Raw genomic sequence first — 7,038 nt, 5'->3', positions numbered from 1 at the left:
CTCAAACAGCCATCCATCAAAGTCATTTTATATTACAATGCACACTTTGGTATATAATCAAACACACAGGCGATGTTGTCTGTTTTTACAATCACAGCGGTTTGAGAACCTTGTATGCGTTAGCAGGGAAAATCAAAGAAGAATATTTTAGGAAGTTTGTGGATATGCACTTACGTTTGTTTGTTGAATGTGTCTATAGCAGTTAAATGAGTGCTATGTCATCCTGCCCTAGTACTTTTTTTTATATATCTTAGCTGCTCGCATGCGCCTGAGGAACACGCGTTTTTGCTGATTTCAGAGTTCCTCAGCATCTGAGAGCCACTACTGCCTTGGCAAGTGTGCAGCCAGCAAAAGCGAACATACAAAGCCTTGTTTTTAACAAGGTTATTAGCTGCTTTAGCATTCCTGATGCGATTGTAAACATGCTTGTGAATTTATCTGGAGATGGAGAGCCAAAGCAGTGGAGGTAGGATCAAGAGAAGGAAAACCCAAAAGCGTATAGATTCTCACAGGGTTCAGATGTCCTGAACAGCAGTAGTGCGGCATGCAGATAACAAGAATCACATTACTCTAAATACTGACATAAGTTTCCATAAATGAGAGAAAAGACCCCTCATCTGTGCATGGTCTAAATTTAGAAAATCCTCATAATGTGCAATAGCATATTTGGCATGCTATTACTGGAGCAAATGTGTCCATTTCAACACTATAGCTATGTTCAGAATAGAACAAAGCTATTAAATAAAAAAACAACTAACATTGAATCTATTTAATGGTTTAAAGCAAATAGCTATTTGTTTAATCAGTGCAGCAGTTTGAAACTTTTTTGAAAAGGTTTTTCGGCTTTTCATAAATATATTTATTTTTTATTTTTATCCCACTTTTAATTAAAGTAAAAGTTTTGGTTTAGTTAAACCAGAGCTGTTCTGCAGCGCAAACAGAGCAAAGTCAAGTCGTCACCTTTATTTATATAGCGCTTTTTACAATACTGATTGTTTCAAAGCAGCTTTACAGTGATTACAGGAAAATAATGCAACAAAGTCATGGGTTAGTAGTGCCAAGGTCATGGGTTCATGAGTTCAAGGTCCCTTATTATGCCCCTTTTCACAAGATGTAAAATAAGTCTCTGATGTTCCCAGAGTGTGTATGTGAAGTTTCAGCTCAAAATACCCAACAGATCATTTTTTACAGCATGTTTAAATTGTCATTTTTTGGGGCTCAGAAAAACGAGCTGTTTTAGTGTGTGCCCTTTAAATGCAAATATGCTGCTGCTGGACGACCCAGGGGGCGGAGCTTCATGAGCTCGCGCTCAGTCTCTCAGGACAATTTCATCTCACGGAATGATGATAATCAGAAACTCTCAGTAACGGTGTTCAGTTCGAGTCGGACAAAAATGCCTACAGAGTCAGAGTGCTGTATAGAGATGAAACAGGTATAGTTTAGTAGTTTAATTACGGTTATTATAACGTATTTGTCATCTGCTTGTATGTATCCATTATTTATTAATAGCCTACAAGTCTGCTGTCTGAATGATGATCAAACATACTGATGAGTTTAATAAAGTTTATTGTACATCACACAAAAGATGAAGCGACAGTTTTACTTCAGAAAATCACCGTAAGAGCTGAGTAAACACAGTAAGTTATAAGAAGTGCGCAAGTACATACACGAATTTTGGGGAAGTTGAGGAAGCATTCCTGTGGGCGGAGGTTAGTCAAAAAACGGTTCTAGTGACGTCATTAAAGAAGGAAGTAGAGGGATGTAGTCCAAACGAGCCGTTCGATGTAGGCGACTTCTGTTAAATAAAATATCTCGCTTGGCATTGAACTTTGAGCTTTATAATTTTACAGATATTATTTATGCTCTAACAGCAACATTACACACTAACTTAAGTTTGAAACATGGGATCACGAAGAACGGGACCTTTCAATTCCCAGGGAATGAAAGAGTTGATAAAATGTATATTTTAAAATGTAATACTTAAAAAATAAATAGAAAAAGGTGTCGGTAACACTTTACAATAAGGTTCATTAGTTAACATGAACTAACAATGAGCAATACATTCGTTACAGTATTTATAAATCTTTGTTAATGTTAGTTAATAAACAGCTGTTTATTGTTTGTTCATGTTACTTCATTAACTTCATTAACAAATACAACCTTTGATTTTAATAACGTAAATGTTGAAATTAATATTAACTAAGATTAATAAATGCTGAAGAAGTATTGCTCATACTTAGTTCATGTTATCTAAGGTAATTAACTAATATTAACTAATGAACATTATTGTAAAGTGTTACCAATGTGTCTACCCAATGCATAAAATGAAAATAACCAGGTGTGTATTGACCCTTCGGTGTTCATTTGTACATCCAATTATTGAGCAATTATTATACTGTACTTTGCTCGCTCAAAAGCCATGATATCTCTCGTGGACAAACTAAAATCGCGCGCGCGTGTTCCTACTTCCTAGCTCATTTTCTCATGGGCGGAAATATTCTCTGGGCGGGCAAAGCAGAGAAAGGGGAGGTAACATTTCTCCTTATAACGTCATAAGGAGGAGATTCAAGATCAGCGCGATTGAGCTTCCATTTTCTCAAAGGCAGAGAAAGATAGCAAAAGCTCGATTTACACCGATTAAAATATCTAGAAACTCTGGGACCATATTCAGGCTAGGGGAACTCATATTAATGTTAAAAAACCTCAGAAAGTGAAAATTTCATGTCATGGGACCTTTAATATTACTTCCAGTTCATTTGTCACTCTAGAAATGGAAGGTTTAGTTTAGCGCATTGCATCAAGGGATATGTTTCATACAGAGTGCATGCAATGCATAGTAAACATACTACTGTATATAGGCTACTGCAGAAGTAGTAAGAGTAATATGATAGTATGCAATTCTGATCAAAGCAAAAATGTCACTAACTGTATTTAGAATAGCATACATTTACATTTACTGCATGCATTTTATCCAAAGCAACTTGGTTTGCATTCAAGATGTACATTTTATAAGTTCATGCAATCTAACCCATAACTTTGGCGTTGCTCTGCTGTCTGAGAATGGCACTTGCATATGTTCTGGTGTAAAATACTTTCCTAAAACACTTTTAGCTGCCTTGAAACAATAGAGTGCTGCAGTAATGACATATTTTTGTTGGCCAACCCGGAAGTTAGCATCACCCTGGTTCTTTCAACAAAATCCCAATAGGATTTTTCCATTGGCTTGAGCTGGGCTCAGACTACAGGTGTTTATAAATCTCAACCGATTGTGAAATCTGGTTGCATCACGCATATAAGAAGAATCTTCACAAATTGTCTTCTTTCAAATCTCAAACCTGCACACACTACAAGATTTGAAAATCTTAAGATTCTTAAGATTACAATGCCAGATTTAGTACCTCACGTGATCTAACAGGGAAGCAGATGTAAAGAAAATGGATACTGTGTCGCGGCAACTTGCTCTAGACATCATATGAGGAGACATTATAAAGTCAGTCGTATTATTGCAACATTTCGACCAGCTGTTCCTCCATCTATACAGCTGTTTGTTGTCAAAGGTTCCGTCACTTCCGTCTCCTTGTAGACGTCTGTCATTTGCTATTGTGGAAGTGCTGATAAGTACTGTGGAAGTAATCATAGTCATAATCTTTCCAAATTAAAATCCGTCCGGTAACGGTCGATTTCTGGCCAAGGAGTGAACTCTGAGTGAACTTGCATTATTCTGAGCGCAGAGGATAGAGCAAAACAAAGCACCGGTCACGAATTAGAAGTCTAAAACTGGAATTTTTAAAGAGGTGGGAAATTTGTTTGTTTGAACCGCAGGAGGCGTTTGCTTGTACCGAACCGTCCAAAGTAGTCGATTGCCGAGTTCACGCGCGTGATCATAGGTAACTAAACCTATGCGCTTGAACTCGGCAATCGACTACTTTTGACTTCACCCGAAAAACAGGATGTAAACAGGTATTTGCGCTGGCTTAAATAACATCATTTTTATACATTTCTTTCACATCTACTGCAGTCAAATTCACTCGTGTTCACTCGGAAGGAATCACTCACATTTTCTGTGCACTTGTAATGACACATCAAGGATGTTAAGAGGCTAAAAGCAGGTTTAGTACTTGCCCCATTGAAGTCAACAGGGTGCAAATGTTAAAAATAGAATAACTCGGTGTAGGCAACACCGATTTTTGTCGTTGTTCTCTGTATTGACAGCACTCCAAATGTACAAAAAAATGAGCTCAATGTTAAAATTGACCGGAGTTCTCCTTTAAGCTTACGCTACTCCTACATCCTATGTCATGCATCGGGTCAGAGGTCACTCTTCAGCTGGAAATTGACTCATGTACAGCCATTATAAATATGGATATGTTTCTTACAAAATCGCATCACTTTGCTTCTGAAGGCCTTTATTAGCCATATGCATTACTTTTATGATGGATGGATGTGCTTTTTTGGGCTTCAAAATCTAAGTTACTATTCACTCTCATTATAAAGCTTGGAAGAGCCAGGTTATGTTTTATTATAACTCTGATTGTATTTGGCCTTGGACACCTATACACCTAGGATGGCTTTATAGTAAATTATGGCATAATTTAAATTTTTGGGTAAACTGACCCTTTAAGCTTCCAACAACTCTTTCAGTCTTTGTTTAAAATCATTTTCGCTGAAAGTTCGAGATATAATAGTTTGTGAGAGCGCGATTATAAACACAGATTATATGCACAGATTCTCACTGCTAAGGGCCAATGCTGTTGATGCCACTTTATTGAGAGTTAGGGGTGCAATGGATCACAAAATGGATTGGATAATTTTTCGGATCAGGAATCCGAATAGCCTTAGGCTACTAATAAAGTTCAAACATTATTACGGACAAGTGAAAAGTCAGTAAAATAAGTGCAAATAAACAAGCATAGATAAATACAGGACAATAGAACAAAGATAAACAGTGCCTTAAGATTTTCGGTTAGAGCTTACCAAATATTTAGCTGCAGAAATTGAATAATCAATAATCTTTCTCGCTTAGCAGCTGTTTAAGCAGCCCTTTAAAATTATAGCTATTGCAAATACATATTGCCAGAAGAGCAGTGTTTCAGAAAGTGATTCAGACTGCTGCATTCTTTGAATAGATGCTGGTTACAGTCAGGCGAATGAAATATATCTTATTCCCCATTCTTAGAATACTCCTGGCTTGATTTTCCCGATTTGGACCTCTCAGTGGAAAACCAGGGTGCATCTGGCTAAATTTAGAGTAATGACCATAGTCGACATATTGGACGTTTTGCCGTAAGTGAGAGCCGGTGTGGAAGTGAGGGGAAAATACGCAGAACGCCGTTTCGGGGTGAAGCATGGAAATATTTTGCCTATGCCAGTCAACCAGCTATTGACTTTGGATGTGGGCTGCATACTTTCTTCTCTCCTGACCTCTCGGTAACCGATGACAAGTCTCGTAATTTTAGCTCTGGTATGGACCCAGCGTGCCCTATACTCTCCAAACCCCATCCACCTCAATTAGAGGTATCTTACAGAGTCCCAGTGAACTTTAAAGTCTCTCTTTGAGACGCGCAGGATCCGGCCACATTAAAGATTTTACGGCCTTGACACTTGGACGAGGGGAGCCGAAGAGTTATGCTATCAAAACAAAGGTGGCGCTGGGTTGCAGAGAACAGAGTGGACAGTGGCAGGACCGCCGTATAATGCATCCCACATGGTCAACATCCTGCTCCAACAGCGACACATGGAAGAACCTCATGTTCCTTAAAAAAGAGATGCTGTATCGAGGCCTTTGCTGATTCGCCCCGAGCAGGCACAGAGTTTGCTATCTGGAATATGCTGCATGTGCGCATACGTCATGCAATATTGTTGTTGGGTTTTGCTGCTCATGTTCTGGATTTGCACTTCATTCCTCCTATAATTCTCTTCATCTGCCTCATTTAATTTGCATGCATTCCAGTGCGCATCTGTCTGCTCTCTGAAGTTGTGCTCTGTTCTTGATATCAGCTAAATAACTTAATTTTTCTGCTCTTCCCTGAGCCTGGTGTTTAGTGCTCGTGCTCATTTCCTGTCTTTCATTTCCTGTGTCCGTATTTTGAGTTTCTGTCTGTGTTTTGAGTCCGTCTCTGTGTCTCTTCCTCTGTCTGTGCTATGGTGCAATAGCAGCCTGTGAACTCATTCTGTCATGTGTTGTTCTCTAACTTTAAATGTCTAGGAGACTGCTTTTAACAATAAACTGTTTGTAGTTACTAAGGTGTTCTATAGGTTATTGCCAGGGCATTGCTGTGTTGTTGCTAAGGTTTGGAGTGTCAGAGTGTTCTTGGTAGTTGCTAGGGTGTTGCTTACTCAAAAGTTATTCTGGTCACTCCTTCAATGCAAGATCAATCCTTTTTTCCCCCAGACATTTTATTACCATTTTAAATGTCAAATTTGTAATTCTAACAGCTTAGAACAGCAATAGAACATCTCTCCTCAACAAGTCACACGGTTTAGGTACTTTAGCCACCTCCACTAATTACACAGATGCTTCATATTGATGACTTTTGAATATAACTGGAATAGAAGTGAAACGAAGACAAGGACAAAGTTAAAACAACAGACCTTTTCGATGTAGCGCTTGCTTATCAGAAACTCCAGGCAAAATTTCGGGCTTTAAAAATTTGCGTTGTTTTCCACGGAAGGAATTGGCAAAGCCTGGGGTCACATGCCTCAGGTCGTCCTGCAGACTTCCCGTTGGAGGCCTAACCTAGCAGGGAGGAGCTCATATGGCCTACAGAAAACATTAACTCACTTTGAATAAACAGCAAGGGACTAAAACAAGGCAATAAATTAGGTGAGACTGAGACTGACAGTGTCAGGTGATGATATAGTGAGAAATGAGAGAAAGAGAAAGTTAAATCCTCTTGCTGACAGAGAGAATCTATTAGTGCTGAGTTCCTCTGACTCTGTGCGTGTTCTTCAGCTTATTAGACATGTTTGGGAGCTGCTCTTCCATGTTTAATAAAACCACAGCTTTTCTCTCAGCAGTCCCAGACCATCCAGCAGTGG

Source organism: Scardinius erythrophthalmus, assembly GCF_964197995.2.
Source record: "Scardinius erythrophthalmus genome assembly, chromosome: 11".
In the NCBI taxonomy this organism is placed as follows: Eukaryota; Metazoa; Chordata; class Actinopteri; order Cypriniformes; family Leuciscidae; genus Scardinius; species Scardinius erythrophthalmus.
The sequence above is the reverse complement of the archived record's forward strand: the minus strand, read 5'-3'. Positions refer to the sequence as shown.